Raw genomic sequence first — 21,625 nt, 5'->3', positions numbered from 1 at the left:
ATCTCCATCAACATCTTCACTAGCACCATCTCCTATCAAAACCCTAGTGAGGGAGTCCCGGACTAGGGGGTGTCCGGATAGCCGAACTACCATCATCGGCCGGACTCCAAGACTATGAAGATACAAGATTGAAGACTTCGTCCCGTGTCCGGATGGGACTTTCCTTGGCGTGGAAGGCAAGCTTGGCGATATGGATATGTAGATCTCCTACCATTGTAACTGACTCTGTGTAACCCTAGCCCTCTCCGGTGTCTATATAAACCGGATGGCTTTAGTCCATAGGACGAACAACAATCATACCATAGGCTAGCTTCTAGGGTTTAGCCTCCTTGATCTTGTGGTAGATCTACTCTTGTAACCCACATCATCAATATTAATCAAGCAGGACGTAGGGTTTTACCTCCATCAAGAGGGCCCGAACCTGGGTAAAAACATCGTGTCCCTCGTCTCCTGTTACCATCCGCCTAGACGCACAGTTCGGGACCCCCTACCCGAGATCCACCGGTTTTGACACCGACATTGGTGCTTTCATTGAGAGTTCCTATGTGTCGTCACCGATAGGCTCGATGGCTTCTTCGATCATCAACGACGATGCATTCCAGGGTGAGACCTTCCTCCCCGGACAGATCTTCGTATTCGGCGGCTTCGCACTGAGGGCCAATTCGCTTGGCCAGCTGGAGTAGATCGAAGGCTACGCCCCTGGCCGTCAGGTCAGATTTGGAAGTTTGAACTTCACGGCTGACATCCGCGGGGACTTGATCCTCGACGGATTCGAGCCACAGCCGAGCGTGCCGTACTGTCACGATGGGCATGATTTAGCTCTGCAGCCGGACAGTACCCTGGAGGCCGCACTCGAACCCGCTCCGATCTTCGACTCGGAGCTGGCTGTGCAGACCAAGGATGGATGGCTAGACACCGCCTCGGGGGCTGCAACCTCTACGACGATAGAGCCGAACACCTATCTTGTCCCCCATGAAGCTCGTGACTCCGAGGTGCCGGACTCCTCGCCGGACTCCGGACCTCCCGCGCCCCCTCCAGTCGAATCCGATTGGGCGCCGATCATGGAGTTCACCGCGGCGGACATCTTTCAATGCTCACCTTTTGGCGACATCTTGAGTTCGCTAAAGTACCTCTCGTTATCAGGAGAGGCCTGGCCGGACTGCGGCCAGGACGGTTGGGATGCGGACGACGAAGAAATTTAGAGCCCACCCACCACCCACTTGGTAGCCACTGTCGACGATCTAATCGACATGCTAGATTACGACTCTGAGGACATCGACGGTATGGACGACGATGCCGGAGACGACCAAGAACTAGCGCCCATCGGGCACTGGAAAGCCACCTCTTCATACGACATATACATGGTGGATATCCCAAAGGATGGGAACGGCGAAGGAATAGCGGAGGATGACCCCTCCAAGAAACAGCCCAAGCGCCGGCGTCAGCGGTGCCGCTCTAAATCTCGCCATAGCAAGAATGAGGATTCCGGCACCGGAGACAATAATACACCGGATAGCGCCAAAGACAACCCACTCCAGCAAGATCCAGCACAGGAGGAGGGGGACGCCAGCCCTCATGAGAGAGCGGCCGAAGAAGAGGTAGAGGACTATATGCCTCCCTCTGGAGACGAGGCAAGCCTCGACGATAACGAATTCGTCGTGCCTGAGGATCCCGTCGAACAGGAGCGTTTTAAACGCAGGCTTATGGCCACGGCAAACAGCCTCAAGAAAAAGCAGCAGCAGCTTAGAGCTGATCAAGATCTGCTAGCCGACAGATGGACCGAAGTCCTTGCGGCCGAAGAGCATGAACTCGAACGCCCCTCCAAAAGCTACCCCAAACATAAGCTGCTCCCCCGATTAGAGGTGGAGGCATATGATCTCGCTTCACCAGGAGACAATACGGCTGATCGACCACCCCGTGGTTGTGACAGAGAGGCCTCAAAGCCCTTCACTAGACCCGTACCCCGGCATCGCTCGAAAAGCACAAGGCCACAGGGGAACACTCCGGACCTGCGCGACATATTGGAGGATAAGGCAAGACAATCAAGATTGATCTATGTATCACGTGGGCGCCCCACGATACGTGACGATCACCGTCACCCCGGACACATTAAGTCCGGCCGGGCCGAACACAACAGACAAAGCTCTTTTGAGCTCCGTCGCGATATCGCCCAGTACAGAGGCGCCGCACACCCACTGTGCTTCACAGATGAGGTAATGGATCATCAAATCCCAGAAGGGTTTAAACCCGTCAATATTGAATCTTATGATGGCACAACAGACCCCGCGGTCTGGATCGAGGACTATCTCCTCCACATCCACATGGCCCGCGGAGACGATCTCCACGCCATCAAATATCTCCCACTCAAACTTAAAGGACCAGCCCGGCACTGGCTTAACAGCTTGCCAGCAAAGTCAATCGGGAGTTGGGAGGACCTGGAAGCCACATTCCTCGATAACTTCCAAGGCACGCACGTGCGACCACCAGATGCAGATGACCTAAGCCACATAATTCAGCAGCCAGACGAATCGGCCAGACAATTCTGGACATGGTTCTTAACCAAGAAAAACCAAATCATCGACTGTCCGGATGCCGAGGCCCTCGCGGCCTTCAAGCATAACATCCGCGACGAGTGGCTTGCCCGGCACCTGGGACAGGAAAAGCCGAAATCCATGGCAGCCCTTACATCACTCATGACCCGCTTCTGTGCGGGTGAGGACAGCTGGCTAGCACGCAGCAACAACCTCAACAAAATTTTTGGCAGTCTGGATATCAAGGACCGTAGTGGCAGGTCGCGTCGCAACAAAAACAAACGCCGCATTAACGGCGATAACAGTGAGGATACGGCAGTCAATGCCGGATTCAGAGGCTCTAAACCCGGTCAATGGAAAAAGCCATTCAAAAGAACAACTCAGGGTCCGTCCAATTTGGACCGAATTCTCAACCGCTTATGCCAGATACATGGCACCCCTGAAAAGCCAGCTAACCACACCAATAGGGACTATTGGGTGTTCAAACAGGCAGGCAAGTTAATTGCCGAAAACAGCGACAAGGGGCTACATAAAGACGACGAGGAAGAGACCCGACCGCCCAACAATAGAGGATAGAAGGGTTTCCCCCCACAGGTGCGGATGGTGAACATGATATATGCCACGCACATACCCAAAAGGGAGCGGAAGCATGCACTCAGGGATGTATACGCGATGGAGCCAGTTGCCCCGAAGTTCAATCCATGGTCCTCTTGCCCGATCACCTTTGACTGAAGGGACCACCCACCAGCATTCGCCATGGTGGGTTCGCCGCATTTGTTCTAGACCCAATCGTTGATGGATTTCATCTCACCAGAGTCCTGATGGACGGCGGCAGTAGCCTAAACCTGCTTTATCAGGACACGGTGCGCAAAATGGGCATAGACCCCTCAAGGATTAAACCTACCAAGACGACCTTTAAAGGCGTCATACCAGGTGTAGAAGCCAATTGTACAGGCTCAGTAACACTGGAAGTGGTCTTCGGATCCCCGGATAACTTCCGAAGTGAGGAGTTAATCTTTGACATAGTCCCGTTCCGCAGCGGCTATCATGCCTTGCTCGGACGTACCACGTTCGCAAAGTTCAACGCGGTGCCGCACTACGCATACCTCAAGCTCAAGATGCCAGGCCCTAGAGGAGTCATCACGGTCAACGGAAACACTGAACGCTCCCTCTGAACGGAGGAACATACAGCGGCTCTCGCGGCAGAAGTACAAGGCAGCCTTTTAAGGAAATTCTCGAGTCCGGCTGCCAAGCGCCCGGACACAGCTAAGCGTGCGCGGAGTAACCTACAACACGACCACCTGGCACGTTCCGAGCACGCGTAGCAGTGCGGCCCCAACCCCAGCCCCTGTAAAACATTAAGACAGACCCTTCGCGTACTCCATTACGCTCTGAAGATATCATGGGCATGGGGCAAGGGGCTCGACCATGATAAGCCCAAACTGCGGTCAACCGCACCAAGGGCTCTTAAGTGTGTCGTTTCTTTTTCTTTTCCTTTTATTTTTTACCTATAGGACTCCGTTCGTCAGAGGACCTGTCCGGCAGCAGACATGCCGAACCCACGATACAACAGCCAGGGAAGGAGAAAGGCTACAACGAAAATCCAGGTGGTCTCCATTATGAGCATTAAATCTGTTTTATGCATTATTCCGTAGCCTACCCCTGGAGGGGGACATGTTAACCAGTCCCATCCCTTGCTTACCGCACCACTTGTATCGTCCTGCACTTACAGCAGTTTTTATTTGAATAAAGCAATGCAGCACATTTTTGCTTCCAATTGCATTTCTTTCTTACACATATGTTCATATATGACATGTTGCATCCGTACGTTTTGGTACGGCTAAATACACCAGGGGCTTATGTTTCCCACGTTATGGTGTGATAAGTCCGAACACTTTCACAAGTGCGGCACCCCGAACTTATAGCATTATATGCATCGGCTCCGAATCATGTTCTTGGGTCAATAGTTGTGTTTGCCCGGCTCCCATGTTTTGGTACCTTACGTTCCATTTTATCGGCTAAAGTAGCACTGGGAGAACCACTGCGATTGCGCCCTAGTTGAGCTGGGTTAACGCCTCAGTGGAGAAAGCTAAAACTGACTGTCATGATGAGGCGAGAGCTGGTCGCTGTTCGAGAGGTTCTTTGCGAGTCCCTAAAGACTTATGCCGCTTCGAGCGAGGAGCCGGATTCTGTCCGGCCAAGGCGTGGATAGCGCCCCAAATTCGGCATTCCGAAAACTAGGGGCTTCGCCAAAATTTAAAATTATAGAATTCTATGGCTAAGTGAGAGTGTTCAAGCATTATAAGTCCGGTTGCCTTGTTCGTTGTGTTGAGCGCCTCCCTCTATGGACCCAAATATGGGAACAAGAGTGCCCAAATTTATCCCGAACACCCCAGCACTCGTGGCATGGGGGCTGAAGCCGACGACTTGCCATCTCTCAGATTTGATAAAGAGCCACACAGAAGGTAATATTTTAAATTAACAAGTGTTGCTTCGCGCATATGAAATTAGTTTTCAGCGCACAGGATAACAAAACGCGAGTCTACTCAAAAACTTCTTCTTTGGAGCACTCACCCGCAATAATGCGGGCGCCCTTCAGCACACTCCTATAATACATCTCGGGCGTGCGATGCTCCTTGCCCTCTGGTGGGGGGTCCGTCACAAGCTTCTGGGCATCCATCTTGCCCCAGTGCACCTTTGCGCGGGCAAGGGCCTGACGCGCACCCTCGATACAGGCGGAGTGCTTGTCAACTTCAACCCACGGGCACGCGTCCACCAGCCGCCGCACCAGGCCCAAGTAGCTCCTAGGCATAGCCTCCTTAGGCCACAGCCGAACTATGAGGCCCTTCATGGCCTGTTCGGCCGCCTTGTGGAGCTCGACTAGCTGCTTCAGCTGGTCGCTAAGGGGCACCGGATGTCCGGCCTCAGCATACTGAGACCAGAAGACCTTCTCCGTTGAGCTCCCCTCCTCGGCCCGGTAGAATGCGGCAGCATCGGACACGCTGCGGGGAAGATCTGCAAACGCTCCTGGAGAGCTCCAAATTCGGGTAAGCGACAGGTAATTAACACTCACATGCTTACTTTGCATGAAAAATGCCTTACCCGCTGCTATTTTCTTCACCGCCTCTATCTCCTGGAGGGACTTGTAGGCTTCGGCCTTAGCGGCTTTGGCACTCTCAAGAGCCGTTGCAAGCTCAGATTCTCGAGTCTTCGAGTCACGCTCCAGGCTCTCATGTTTGCTCACGAGATCCTGGAGCTCTTGCTGTACCTCCGCCACCCGCGCCTCCTGTTTCGCTCGCTCGGTGCGCTCCGCAGCCGCATTGCGTTCGGCCGCGGCCACCGCCTCTTTCAGGGTCGCCACCTCGTTAGTGGCCCCTGCAATACCCCAGTTATCCTTGTCATTTTTCTTCCAACCAAATCCTTTTCTGTAAGGTACAATTTTCATAAGGTATTACTCACCTTCTTTTTCCTCGAGCTGCTTCTTGGCATGGCCGAGCTCGTTCTCGGACCGCTCGAGGTTTTCCTTCAAAATATTGACATCCGCAGTCAGTGCGGCAGAGGTCAGCAGCACAGCCTGCAATCCCATATTGACATATTTTCATGACTCCTGCGTTTATCTTTCTAAAGATCCTCAGTCCGGCTTTTCTTTCCGAACACCGAACTGAGCATCAAGGGCTACTGTCTATGCAGTACCATTTTACATATATTGAAATTCTTACCTCAAAGCCTGTTAGAAGGCTACTGCAGGCTTCGGTCAGCTCGCTCTTGGCGAGCTGAACCTTCTGAATCACCGCACTCATAACAGTGCGGTGTTCCTCTTTGATGGAGGCGCCGTTGAGCGCCTCCAGCAAATTATCCGGCACCTCCGGTTGGACGGAGGCAGCCGGCGTCGCGGTCTTGCCCTTCTTATGAAGGGGTCGCCCGCCGGACTCCGGAGCCACTATGGGTTCCGGGGCTGAGTCCGGTGCAAAGTCCGGGAGGTTGTCCTGCGACACCTCCGTGGCCCTCTCCCCCTGATGGGTCCCTTCCTGGGATCCCACCTCGGCATTGTCCGCGTCACGGGGGGTGGAGGCAGTCGGAAGAGAATCCATATCCGACGCCCCTAAGGACCCGCTCGACGAAGTGGGGAGATCATCCTTAGGCGGACTGCAGGGTTGTATGCGGCATTAGAAAGACATAATGTGGCGGAAAACGAAAACCTTGAAGTTATACGGGAGTCTGGATACTTACGATCTCGCCAGAGGCTTGGCCCTTGGAGGCCAGTCCTCATTGTCGTCACTAGCATTGGCGGAACAGTCCGGGGGAAGAGTTTTTCCCCTCTTGGACCCTTCGGCCTCCCTTGTTTGGGAGGCCTTCCTTTTCTTCCCTCCCCCCACTGGGGGAGAGGCTTTCTTCTTCTCCTCCTCGCCTTGGTGGGAGGAGTCGGCCTCGGATTCATCATCCGATAGCACCTGAAAACGAGAACTCTTCCGAGTCCCCGTGGCCTTCTTCTTGGCCTTCTTCTCCGGCACCACGTGAGGTGCCGGAGCCAGCAGCCCCGTTAGGCGGGCGTCAGCTGGGTCCTCTGGCAAGGGGGCTGGACAGATAGCCTGTGCGGCCTTCTTCAGCCAGTCCTGTCAAAGGAAAGGGAGTTTAGATCCCGCATAGAGTCAAACTATGAATAACAAGCGTCCCGTAAAGGACAATATCACTTACCTCGTTAGCTGGACGCTGCGAGCTGAATCCGCGATCTTCGGTAGCGGATGCGGGAGCCTCGGCGCCCTTGAACAGCACCTTCCAGACCTCTTCGTACGTAGTGTCGAAGAGCCCATTCAAAGTCTGGTGCTGCGCCAGATCGAACTCCCACATATTGAAGCCCCGTCGTTGGCACGGGAGAATCTGGCGGATGAGCATGACCTGGACTATGTTGACAAGCTTGAGCTTCTTGTCCACCAGCTTTTGGACGCAGGCTTGGAGTCCGGTCAGCTCCTCCGAATCGCCCCAAATCCGGCCGCTCTCTTTCCAGGAGGTGAGCCGTGTGGGGATGCCAGATCTGAATTCGGGGGCCGCTGCCCATTCGGGATCACGTGGCTTGGTGATGTAGAACCAACCCGATTGCCACCCCTTGATGGTTTCCACAAAGGTGCCCTCCAGCCACATAACGTGGGACATCCTGCCCACCATGGCGCCTCCGCACTCCGCTTGGCTGCCCTTCACAACCTTCGGCTTGACACTGAAGGTCTTGAGCCACAAGCCGAAGTGGGGCTAGATGCAGAGGAAGGCCTCGCACACGACGATAAATGCCGAGATGTTGAGAATAAAATTTGGGGCCAGATCATGGAAATCTAGGCCGTAGTAGAACATGAGCCCCCGGACAAAGGGATGAAGTGGGAAGCCCAGTCCGCGGAGGAAATGGGGAAGGAATACTACCCTCTCATGGGGCCTGGGGGTGGGGATGAGCTCTCCCTCGTCGGGGAGCCGATGCGCGATGTCGCTGGACAAGTATCCGGCGCTGCGCAGCTTCTGGATATGCCCCTCCGTGACGGAGGAGGCCATCCATTTGCCTCCCGCTCTGGACATATTTGGAGAAGGTTGAGGTGAGATGTGCGGGCTTGGGCGCTAGAGCTCGAGTTTGCAGAGATGGATAAGCCAAGGAGGAAGAAGGCGCAGGTAAAAAGGTTGGATCTTTATCCCCTTATATGGGCGGACAGAAACACGCGTCCCCACCGGCCTGGTAAAACTCGCTTATCTCCCAAGCGTCACAATCAACGGCGCGGTTGGGTTACCCATGTCCGTATTGATGGGAATCCCGGAATAAGGGGAACACGATCTCTGCTTCGACAAGACGTGCCAAGGAAACCGCCTCGCTAAACGCGCTGAGATGGAACAATAAAAACAATTTGAAGGCTTGGTAGTGGTGTGACGTTACGCCACAAAATACGTTAGCAGATTGAACTTGTGTAATATTATTCTCTCTACGGTTGTATGTGGAATTTATTTTGCAGAGCCGGACACTATCCTGGTGTTCACAATCTTCTATAAATTATTCAGAGGAGGAACCCGCCTTGCAATGCCGAAGACAACATGCGCGCCCGACTCGTCGTCATTGAAGCCTGGTTCAGGGGCTACTGAGGGAGTCCCGGACTAGGGGGTGTCCGGATAGCCGAACTACCATCATCGGCCGGACTCCAAGACTATGAAGATACAAGATTGAAGACTTCGTCCCGTGTCCAGATGGGACTTTCCTTGGCGTGGAAGGCAAGCTTGGCAATACGGATATGTAGATCTCCTACCATTGTAACCGACTCTGTGTAACCCTAGCCCTCTCCGGTGTCTATATAAACCGGATGGCTTTAGTCCATAGGACGAACAACAATCATACCATAGGCTAGCTTCTAGGGTTTAGCCTCCTTGATCTCGTGGTAGATCTACTCTTGTAACCCACATCATCAATATTAATCAAGCAGGACGTAGGGTTTTACCTCCATCAAGAGGGCCCGAACCTGGGTAAAAACATCGTGTCCCTCGTCTCCTGTTACCATCCGCCTAGACGCACAGTTCGGGACCCCCTACCCGAGATCCGCCGGTTTTGACACCGACACCTAGTTCATCTCTTGTATCCAATCTTGTATCACAACCACAAATTGGTACCTGCGGGTTGCTAGTAGTGTTGATTACTCCTTGTTGTTGATGCTAATTGGTTTACTTGGTGGAAGATCATATGTTCAGATCCTTTATGCATATTATTACTCCTCTGATTATGAACATGAATATGCTTTGTGAGTAGTTATGTTTGTTCCTGAGGACATGGGTGAAGTCTTGCTCTTAGTAGTCATGTGAATTTGGTATTCGTTCGATATTTTGATGAGATGTATGTTGTCTTTCCTCTAGTGGTGTTATGTGAACATCGACTAGATGACACTTAACCATTATTTGGGCCTAGACACTACTAGGGAAAACCTTATACACAGAACTTTAGCAGTACCGAGGGTCAAAAAAGCACGCTGGTGCTAAGTAGCAGTAGCGCGCCTGAGAAAACCGTGCTACAGATAAAGTTCTAGCAATAGCGTGTCTTGCTCTATACACGTTACTACTAAAATTCCCACGTCTTAGCCAATAGGCTACACATAGTAGTAGCGACCAATAACGAAGCGCACTACCGCTACTTTATTTGTAGCAGCGCATTTTAATCTAAACACGCTACTGCTAAAGGATATAAAATTAAATGGAAAGAAAATAGAAAGGTAATTGAAAATGAAAGAAATAGAATAAGGTGAAAGGAAAAAAATAAAATGTGAAGAAAACTAAATGAAAAAGGGAAAAAAAGAGAAAGGAGTAGCAGTAGCGTGTATCCCAGAATGCGCTGTAGCTAACATAGCAGCAACGTTCTTCCTGGAACGCGCTACTGCTACTTCCGACTTAACCACGGGGTTCGTCCTTCCCCACGGCCATTTCCCCCAAATCCAACTCTCCACTCTCGCCGCCGCCGTCGCCCGTCGGCCGCCGCACGCTCTCCGCACACCCTCTACGCCGCCCCGACCCTAGATTCAACGCCGTCCCCGCCCCCGACCTCAACGCCGCCCCGTACGCCGCCCCCGACCCCCACCTCGACGCCACCATCCGCCGCGCGCCCGAGCCCCGAACCTAACCTCGACGCCGCCCTGCCCCTCCCTCGTCGCAGGCACCCGGTGAGCACGCCTGCTCCTCCCTCTCCCCTGCCTCTGCCTAGGGTTTCTTTATATTTTAGTTGCATCAAATTAGTTAGGGTTCATGTAAGAGTGGAAACAAATTGGATGCGGATGCGGCTCAAATGAGTTAGGGTTCATGTAAGGGTGGAAACGAATCAAATTTCTAAGATGAATCATAAAGCGAGTAAAATTTGATCACTTATTTCACTTTATAGTTGGATAATTGGAATATCCGCTACCACTTTCCACCCCTATAGGTTCATCAAATTAGATGGTAATTAGGGCAGTAGTTCCTAGGTACTAATTAGTTAGTAAGAACTAGGTACTAATTAGGTACTAGAATATTTTTATCTAGAGTAAGTTTATTTGTAGTCAGAACTAGTTGAATTAATAGAACTAGTTAGTAAGACTTGTTGCTATTTTTTAGTTAAAGCAATTTTTCCCGCCTCGACGTGGATAATGTCTATCCCACATCCTCATCGTCGAGTCGGTGGAGGACGACACCTGCTTGACTAGGTGGGCCATGTCCGGTACTGGGCTCCGCCGGGGTGGTACTGGGAGGCGCTACCTACCGGGGATCGCAGGTTGGTGAGGAGCCAGCCTGTCGTTGACCCGAACCTTCTTTGGTGGCGGTCGCGTGGGCCAGTGATGGTCCAGAGGCTCAAGGACTCCGTGGAGCTGGTGCGCCACCGTGCCAGTGAGGAGGACGCGCACGTCCGTTGCTACTTGTTTGCGTTGGAGCACAGGTTCTCCAATACCTGGCAGGTTCTCCATGGATCTCACTGGAGCTATGATCCCGTGATGGTTCCTTCTCTATGGGTGTCCATCGCCCGCGCCAATACCCGTCGTGTGCTAGGGTTTTAGTTGTATTTGTGATGTTATATGTATGACACTATTCGTGATGTATTAGTGATAATATTCGACGATGTACGGACGCATGAGATGATTTACTTTTGCTTATTGAATGCATGCTAATTTGAGTCCTATAAGATATTTTGAAATGTATATCTTGTGTTGCTCAATATTCAAGTGGCCGGTCATGTTTGCAGGTTACACCTCCGAGTGGCCTATGTTTTGCCGGAGTGTTGATTCATTTCCGTTCCGACAAATTTTAGGCGCTCGATATGTCCTATTTTAGCAAAGGTCATGCCAGATTTTTCCGTGAATTTTGGCATGACTTGTGCCAGAATATGTAGGAAATATCGAGTGCCCTAGATTTGTGTGTTGAGTATCCTGGTTCTTACTCAATCGATTTTCAATTAATGTTTTAACTGTGAACATAGGAAATGTCTGACGACGAAAAGGATTTTGGTATTTGCAAATACTGCGAAGACGAGCGCGGCCTGTGCGACGGAATCTTCCTAGATGATGATAGGCGCTTCAACATCAAGCTGGACGAGAACTTCGAAGTGGATATAGTAAGTCACAACGACAAGTCTTTTTTCGTAATTAAGCATGACATTTGCTTCATTTGCTTCAACTTATAATTTAAGCATGACATTAAGCATGACAAGTCTTTTTTTACTATTCTACTAGCGTATCCCCTGCCATGCAAGAGTTTTTGTATTGGATAAGATAGGTTTCAGTCGTACTATGAAGGAAAAGAAATTTTACTTGAAGACCGAGGATGGTTATATTTTCAATGTAAAATTATACAATTCAGATGACTACACCTATTTTGGATGAAAAACATGGCGAGCACTATGCAAGACTTATGCATTTGAGCCTAATATGGTTATCACCTTTGCTATTCGTCCGGAAGATGATATTGAAGGTAATACCGACATCTGGGTCGATGTGCAGACGCCTCCAGTTATACCATTATGTAAGTTTGTCAACCATATTTATGTCTTTGATATTGTTTATTCAAAAATAGTTGACAACTAATTTGTGTTGTCAGCTTATTTCGGTGCAAGCAAACATGTCCAGCGCTTGATAGACAGGACCGTATACTGTCCCGGGGCTGAACTCAACTCCGAGGAGCTTAGTCATTATGTTTCATGGCTTGAGGATCTTGATACTGTCAAGACAAATTTTCTTCCTGCATTTAGAAATGTCAGTACTGAAAACGTGCGACCAATAATGTTCGTAATGAACTACGGTCACATCTATTTAGGAAGGATGGTAAGATTTTTACTATTTGTCCTCGGTGCATCTTTTCCATACATTATTTTTGAAGCTAAACTTCATTGATAAGTATGTTACCATACGATGTTCTTCAACAGGGACGCCCGATGAATGTTGTGCCTTATGGGATCGAGACTAAAGGTACCATGAGTATTATCAGCTTACGACCAAGATATGCTACTCATTACTTTAGTGCATTCAAGATTAGCGACGGATGCTTAATAGTGCAAGACTAGACCAAATATGTGATGGGGGAGCATAGAGAAGTACTAGGGGGCAGCAAACAGATGCGCTACCCACGATTAGGAGACAAGTTCATCTGCATGCTCCAACTTGATCAAGGAGGAGAGCTATACATGTTTTATGTTATTTTACCTAAGAGAGAGCAGCAGGAGTGATTAGCTAGCTAGAAATGAGTTTGAGGATGATGATGTGCTACACTATTACTATGATGATAAAATAGCTAGTGTTGGTGGTAATGACTATGATGATTATTATTAGCTAGTGTTAGTGGTGATTAAATAAATACTGTTGGTGGTAATGACTATGATGATGATTAAATAGATTGTGCTGACGGATTAGATTCAAGTGGAGGCAACATGTGGTGCACATCGAAAGTACTACTAGTCCAAACTAGATCAAGTTTGGATTAGTAGTATACTTTTGACATGCACCACATATTGCCTCCACTTGAACCTAATCCACCTTCATTTGACACACCGTTATGGACATAATGATGTAAACCTCGTAACTGGTATTGTACCAATATTTGTATGATGGCGCATAAATACACTTAAAAAAGGATACTAGTAGCGATGGAGAGAAAACATGCTGCCAGTAGTTACATTAGCAGTAGCGTGGGAGTGAACAAACGCTGCAGCTATTTGTCCTAGCAGTAGCGCGTGCGGGCACTCATTACTGCTAAGCAATAGCTGTAGCGCCTTATTAGTAGCGCGCCTACCCGCGCTACTAATGGGCACAAAACCAGCGCTACTGCTAGGGTTTTCCCTAGTAGTGAGAGGAAGGCATGGGGAAGTAATAAGTAGATGATGGGTTGCTAGAGTGACAGAAGCTTAAACCCTAGTTTATGCGTTGCTTCATTAGGGGTTGATATGGATCCATATGCTTAATGCTGTGGTTAGGTTTACCTTAATACTTCTTTTTGTAGTTGCGGATTCTTGCAATAGAGGTTAATATAAGTGGGATGCTTGTCCAAGTTAGGGCAGTACCCAAGTACCGGTCCACCCACATATCAAATTATCAAAGTACCGAACGCGAATCATATGAACGTGATGAAAACTAGCTTGACGATAATTCCCAATGTTTCCTCGGCAGCTCCTTTATCATTATTAGAAATTGTCCAGGCTTATCCTTTGCTACATAAAGGATTGGCCACCTTGCTGCACTTTATTTACTTTATTTACTTGTTGCTCGTTACTATTTATCTTATCACAAAACTATCTATTACCTACAATTTCAGTGCTTGCAGAGAAAACCTTACTGAAAACTGCTTATCATTTCCTTCTGCTCCTCGTTGGGTTCGACACTCTTACTTATCAAAAGGACTACGATAGATCCCCTACACTTGTGGGTCATCAAGCACCGCACCAGCTCAAGAACACCTCACCTCCTGAGGCTTGTTCATCATTTGTACTAGTTCATCCATAGCCCCTCGAGGCAATCCACCACACCACATTGGATTAGGGTTTTACACCACAACAGTGGCCCAAACCAGTATAAATCTCTGTGTCTTTGTGTCTCTATGAGCTTGACGCGCTAGGCTAGGGAGGATTGCGAGTAGGCAAGCTGGGTAGGTTGAGATCTCCGCACGCACCCCAGAGTTCGAACCTCTCAAGGGTTGCTGGATCCCTAAATCCGACATTTGGCGCGCCAGGTAGGGGTGCGTTGGATCTTCTCTTCCGCCGACCAGTCCTCCTCCGCTCCACTGACGCCATGGCCGACACCCCGAGAACCCACGTCGAGCACTGGGTTGTCTAGACCTCCTCCGCATCACCCACCGGCAAAGAAGACCTCCACTCTGGCCTGCTCGCGGCATGCGTTCCGCCGGGTGCGACCGGCCGCGGGGGGCACGCAGCGCAGCCTTCTCCCCTGGCGCCGCACCGTAGCCGTGCATCCGCATGATCTGCGAACTACATTGCAGCAACTGCTCCACACTCGCACAGGGAACAAGCGAACATGCAGGCAACGATCATTGTGGCCCGTGAGCTCCTGCGGTGTAGGCTGCTTGAGAGCGGCCTCGACGCCTTGCTGGAATGGGTCGCTGAGCTGCTGGATGCGGCACGCAGGGGGCAGCACCATTATGCACCCTTCCCACGTTGCAGGAGGTGGTGGGGGCGCGCACTCATCCCCGACACAACCGCACGCCCCCCTCCCAGGGGCCACGGAGAGCCTCTCGACACCGACCAGCCTCGTGGAGCAGCCCGCGCCACCCTGAACATGCCCCCTTGGCGCGGGGCTGTTTCAGGCAACACCACTAGGGGCTGCGCTGGAGTGTCGGCCAATGGCCAGCAGGACCAGAGGATGGAAGAAGGGAGCGGGAACATTAGGCGGCCAGGCGGCGCCCTTGGTGCAAACAACCTGGAGCCTACGTCCCCGTTGTGATGGATCCAAGGCACGCTCTAGGAGAGGGCCCCAGCCGATCCCCCATGCCAGGCTGGGCGCTAGACATACATGAGGTCGATCTCTCCTTCGAACCACCACCAAGCCCTGCCGACGTCCCCAAACGGTAGCAGCCTCTGGGTAAAGTTAACACCGTAGGGGCACGCTTACACATACCATGGATCGTAGGTGAACCAAGATGTGGCAACCACCAGGACCCTCAGGACGGCGGACCCCCCCTCAGGAGCACGAAGGACGTTGGGAGCAGCGCGGGGGAAGCCTAGCGGCGAGGCCCTCCTCGCACTGCATGGAGCAGGATCCAGCCTGGAGGTAGGTTCCCTGCCGGGGAAGGCACCGGCGAGCCCTTCCCCTAGGCGGGGGGCCTACGATCGCCGAGGACGCCGCCAGCGTCCCCTTGGCCCCTTGGTCTTGTCCTGGTTTCCGGTCTCCCCAATGGTGGTCAGGGGTGGCGCACGGCGGGGTCCTCATCGGGCGACATGAAGAAAGGATCCAGCCTGTGAAGGTCTCCGCTCGTGATACTCTCACGTAATAATGGGTGGGGCTGTACATGCCCCGGAGTCTCCTGAGTGCTGCCCTGGGGCCTCACGGGGGCTCCCACCCACGTCCTAGTGGAAGCACCATGCTCCGCGCTGGCCGTCGACACTGTCCCGAATGACTACGCCCAGCCAGTGGAAGCACTTAGCTCTGCACTGGTGAGAAGACCGAAGACCGAAGACTGAAGACCAGCTAGGCGCCGGACGCGGCCGTCCGCATTTTGCCTCCTTTTTGTACTTGCTTGCCGACCTTTTTGAAGCAGTTTGTTTTCTGTGCATTTATAAAACGGGGTGAGTTTTCTTTTCTCATTTGTGTCACTCTCTTGCCTTCCGTTCTTGCATTCTTTTCTTGGATCTCGTGACCACTACCCTGCCCTCTAGCACCTCGCGAGCGGGGGCTAGGTACGGTTTACACGCTCGTGCCGATGGCTCCCCCTGGGGGCTCGAAGGTGCGGCCGCCCCGTGCGCCCACCTCGCCACAGTCTAGCAGTTGGCTCCACACGAGGCACTCCACGGCAGGCCAGCAGGCCCCTTGAAAGGCACAAGTGAGGGAATCCTGGATTAGGGGGTCCTCGGACAGCCGGACTATATGCTTATGCCGGACTATTGGACTATGAATATACACGATTAAAGACTTCATCCCGTGTCCGGGTGGGACTCTCCTTTGCGTGGCAGGCAAGCTTGGCAATTCAAATATGTAGATTCCCTTCTTTGTAACCGACTCTCTGTAACTCTAGCCTCCTCCGGTGTCTATATAAACCGGACGGTTTAGTCCATAGGACAGGAACAATCATAATCATAGGCTAGCTTCTAGGGTTTAGCCTCTATGATCTAGTGGTAGATCAACTCTTGTAACACTCATATCATCAAGATCAATCAAGCAGGAAGTAGGGTATTACCTCCATCGAGAGGTCCCGAACCTGGGTAAACATTGTGTCCGCCGCCTCCTATTACCATTAGCCTTAGACGCACAGTTCGGGACCCCCTACCCGAGATCCGCCGGTTTTGACACCGACATTGGTGCTTTCATTGAGAGTTCCACTTTGTCGTCATGGTAAGGCCCGATGGCTCCTTCAATCATCTACAACAATGCGGTCTAGGGCGAGGTTCCCCTCCTCGGACAGAGCTTCGTATTTGGCGGCTTCACACTGCGGGCCAACTCGCTTGGCCATCTGGAGCAGATCGGTAGTTACGCCCTTGGCCATCAGGCCAGGTTTGGAAGCCTCAACTGCACTGCCGACATCCGCGGAGACTTGATCTTCGACGGATTCGAGCCCATGACAGGTGCGCCCTACAGTCGCGATGAGCATGACTTAGATCTGCCATCGGACACTGTTTAGGAGATCATACCTACAACTGCCCGGGCTTTAAATCCGGAGCAGATCGTGCCATCCGAGGACGGGTGGATGGACCCCGCCATGGAGGTCGCACACTCAGCAGCAATAGAGCCGAACATAGGTATCACTTCCGAGGAAGACTATGTCGTTGGACCCTCGGACTCGTCTCCTACCACTGACTCTGAACCGCGTGCATCCGTGCCCATCGAATCTAACTGGGCACCGATCATGGAGTTTAGCTTCGGATATCTTTCAGCACTCGCCCTTGGGCGATGTGCTAAACTCATTAAGATCTCTCTCTCTCTGTTAGGAGATTCTTGGCCGAACTATGTCCGGCTTGAGTAGGAAGCGGACGATGGAGGAATCCGTTGCCCACCCACCACCCACCTAATAGCCACGGTCGACGACTTAACCGACATGCTTGATTTCGACTCCGAAGACATCGACGGTATGGATGGCGATGCCGGAGAAGAACATAAACCACCGCCCACAGGGCGCTGGACTGCCACCTCATCATATGATATACATATGGTGGGCACACCCGGAGAAAGCAATGGCGATGATGCAACGGAGGACAATCCCCTTGAGAAGCAAACAAAGCGCCGACGTTAGCGATGCCTCTCTAAAGCCTGCCATAGCAAAAACAGTGATATAGGCACAAGAAAGAATAATACCCCAGACGATGCTAAAGATACTGACGACCTCGTAGACCCAGCGATGGAGCAGGATGAGCCAGGGGACGGCGAACACAGTCCGGGGCCGCTGTCCGATCACAGTGATGCCGAAGACAAACCTTATAAACCTATCTCCGGAGAGGAGAACAGTCCGGACGACGCTACACGCATCATCCCGGAAAAGTACTTGGAACAAGGGCACCTCCACAAAAGGCTTATTACCACCGCGAGGAGCTTGAAGAAGCAGAAGCAATGACTTAAAGCCGCGCAAGATACGCTCAACCTCAGATGGAACAAGATGCTTGACACTGACAAAACATACGATGGTGATCGCCACACAAAGAGCTACCCAAAACGCAAGCTGCTTCCCGAATTCGACGACGAGGCTATAGCGTCCATTCCGCTGGAAAACAACACGGCCGATCTGCCGGACCGACCACCCTGTGGCCAAGACAGAGCGTCTAATGATGCCGCACACAAGTCAGCACACGATCTACATGAGCACCTGGACAAACGAGCTGGTAGGTCCATCTATGGATCTAGGAAACGTGTTTCCACGCAAGATCACGGCCACCAAACCGTCTATGCTGATCAACTACCAGCTCAGAACCAACACCGAACACTACAGCCGTCGGACCCACGCCACGACACATCCAAATACAGGGGTGCCACACACCCCCTATGCTTCACCGATGAGGAGCTGCACCATGAATTCCCAGAGGGGTTTAAACCCGTAAACATCAAGGCATGCGATGGAACGACAGACCCTATAGTATGGATTGAGGACTTTATTCTTCACATTCATATGGCTCGCGGAGACGACCTCCACGCCATCAAATACCCGCCCCTCAAGTTGAAAGGACCAGCTCGGCACTGGTTGAAAAGCCTCCCCAAAAATTCAATTGGAAGTTGGGAGGAACTCGAGGATGCTTTCAGGGCTAATTTTCAAGGGACTTATGTCCGACCTCCGGATGCAGACGATTTAAGTCACATAATCCAACAACCCGGAGAGTCAGCCCGCAAGCTTTGGAATAGATTTCTCACCAAGAAGAACCAAATCGTCGACTGTCTGGATGCCGAAGCCCTAGCAGATTTCAAACACAATGTTCGGGACAAATGGCTTGCCAGACACCCCGGCCAGGAAAAGCTGAGGACAATGACATCCCTGACAACTCTTATGACCCGCTTTTGCGCGGGCGAGGACAGTTGGTTGGCCCGCAGCGGCACCAGCGACCCAGGCACATCCGAAATCAGGGATGGCAATGGAAAGCCGAGATGCAATAAAAACAAGCTTCAAAATAATGAAGACATCCCAGATAACACGGCGGTAAACGCCGGATTCAGGGGCTCTAGATCCGGTCAACGGAAAATGCCATTTAAAGGCAGCAGAGATGGACCGTCCAACCTAAATAGAATTCTAGACAGATACTGTCAGATTCATGGCACCCCCGAGAAACCTGCGAGTCACACCAACATAGAATGCTGGATCTTCAAGCAGGCCGGCACCCTAAACACCGAACACAAGGGGAGGGAACCACCATGTGAAGATGAGGACGAACGTCGCCAGCCGAACACTGGCAGACATAAATTTTTTCCACCGGAGGTCAAAACAGTGAACATGATCTATGTCACCCACATACCAAAAAGGAAGCGCAAATGCGCACTCCGAGACATATACGCTGTAGAGCCCGTCGCCCCAAAACTTAACCCATGGTTGGCCTGCCCAATCACCTTCGATCGCAGGGATCATCCGACTAGTATTCGGCATGGAGGTTCGGCTGCCTTGGTACTTGACCCACTAATTGGCAGATACCATCTCACCCGAGTCCTCATGGATGGCGGAAGTAGTCTTAATATGATATATTAGGACACTGTTTGCAAGATGGGGATAGACCCGTCAGGAATCAACCAAAGCAGTATTACCTTTAAAGGAGTAATACCAGGCATAGAGGCCTGCTGTACGGGCTCTCTAACTTTAGAGGTTGTATTCGGTTCTCCCGACAACTTTTGAAGCGAAGAACTAATCTTCGACATCGCTCCGTTCCGAAGCGGCTATCATGCACTACTCGAAAGAATGGCCTTTTCTCATTTCAATGCAGTACCGCATTACGCTTATCTCAAACTGAAGATGCCCGGTCCACGCGGCGTCATCACTATCAGCGGCAACACAGAGCGCTCTCTTCACGCGGAAGACTACGTGGAGGCTCTAGCAGCCGAACCACCAAATGGCCTCTCCAACCCGAGTAACTGATCGGTCTTCAAGACCACTGACATGGCTAGACGTGTTCGGCGCATCACTAGTTGTAGCAGCCCAGATAAACCTGAGCTTGATTAATGGCTATGCCCCCATACGGGATGCTGGGGGCCGCCCGCATGTAAAGGGTCCATAGTTTGGCTCGATCCAACTTACACTCAAGAAATTGAATTTTCATGGTTCATTAAGTTTAGACGACTTTACGCACGGTCACACTAGAGTCTTTCACCTGGGTTTTTCTTTTTTAGCAGGTGACCATCGCGCTACACCCTTCAAAGATACGGCGCAACAGAGACAAAGGCGCAGACGGGCAGCAGGGCCCTGTCAAAAGGTTTCTTTTTAGATTAAGACCCCGCGTAAACCTTTTTTATTGTCTCTTGTTGTCTCACCACCTCTTGGCACTTAAAATGACCAAGAGGAATACCGGTGTTACCGGCGAGCTTATGATTCGCTGTTCTAAAATAGATGTTACAGAAGCAGCAACCAGTGTGTTTTTGAGATCTACGATCTCAATACAGGTGCTCTTTCGTCGCGCCGGATTGATGCATGTACTTGGAAATTCTGGGTTCATCATCGAGGGCGTTACTCAGCCCAGTATATGTTGTAAAGTCCGAATACCTTTGGGAGTGTTCGATGTTACTAGTTTGGCCTTATATGCATCAGCTCCGAATCATGTCTTTGGTCAATAGTTGGGTTTGCCTGTCTCCCATGTTTTGCCGCCTTACGTTCCGCTATATCGGCTAAGGTGGCACATGGAGAACTACTGCGATTGTGCCCTGGTTCATCTGGATGAGCACCTTAGTACAGAAAGCTGAAAACTGACTGTCATGATAAAGCGAGAGACTGGTCAACCACTCGATGACTCAGCGGAATCTTCGCGATTCCTTCGCACTAACAAAGGACCGGTTTTCTGGTCACGTATGTAAATGCACCGTATTCGAATAAATGCGGACATACCAGGGGCTATATAGTAGTTCCACCATCAAACTCCTATGGCTAAGTGAAAGTGTTAAAGCTATATAGTCCGATTGCCTCGTTCGGCGCACTACCACCTTATTAACAGACCAAGACATTGGATCAAGTGTGATTACGTGCTTTGCTGAACACCCCCGCATTATATGCGAGGGGGCTGAAGCCGACGACTGCAAACTTTCACGTTATATACATATATAAATAAGCAGCAGCACAAGAGGCACTACAATACTTTATGGGCAAAAGTATAAATATAGCCTTTATTATCAAAAGCATTGTTTTTACAATCAAGATACATGTCCCTGGAACATGGTATTCTTTGAGCACTGAGCCTCTATTAATTGGGCACCTTCTAAGACCTCTTCAAAATAGTGCTCGGGCGAGTCCTGGCCCCGGGCGGTCCCCTGGTTGCAATATAGGTGGCCTCCTTCTTCGCCCAATATGTCTTAACACGGGAAAGGGCCATCCGCGCACACTCTATGCACGCCGACCTCTTGACAGCGTTGATATGTGGCACAACACGAAGAAATCGTTGCACCAAACCAAAATAACTATCCGGACTTGGTTCCTTCGGCCACAAGTGATCCACAACGGCCTTCATGGCAAGCCCATATAACCTATGGAGCTCGGCCCACTCGACCATCTGCTCATTCAACAGCAGCGGATGCCTTGGAGCACGGAACTACGACCAGAACAATCTTTCCACCTCATGATCTTCTCGATCCTTGAAATACTGCATCGCGTCAGCAACACTCTTTGTTAGATCCAAGTACGTGTCTGGAGAACTCCACAATTGGTCAAGAGGGGCATACTTCAGATCGCCGAACTTCGTTTGTAATAAAAAGGGCTTCCCAGCCGCGATATCACCGGCTTGCCGAAGCTCCTCCCGA

This window comes from Triticum dicoccoides, chromosome 2B, assembly GCF_002162155.2.
Source record: "Triticum dicoccoides isolate Atlit2015 ecotype Zavitan chromosome 2B, WEW_v2.0, whole genome shotgun sequence".
Classification (NCBI taxonomy): Eukaryota; Viridiplantae; Streptophyta; class Magnoliopsida; order Poales; family Poaceae; genus Triticum; species Triticum dicoccoides.
The sequence above is the reverse complement of the archived record's forward strand: the minus strand, read 5'-3'. Positions refer to the sequence as shown.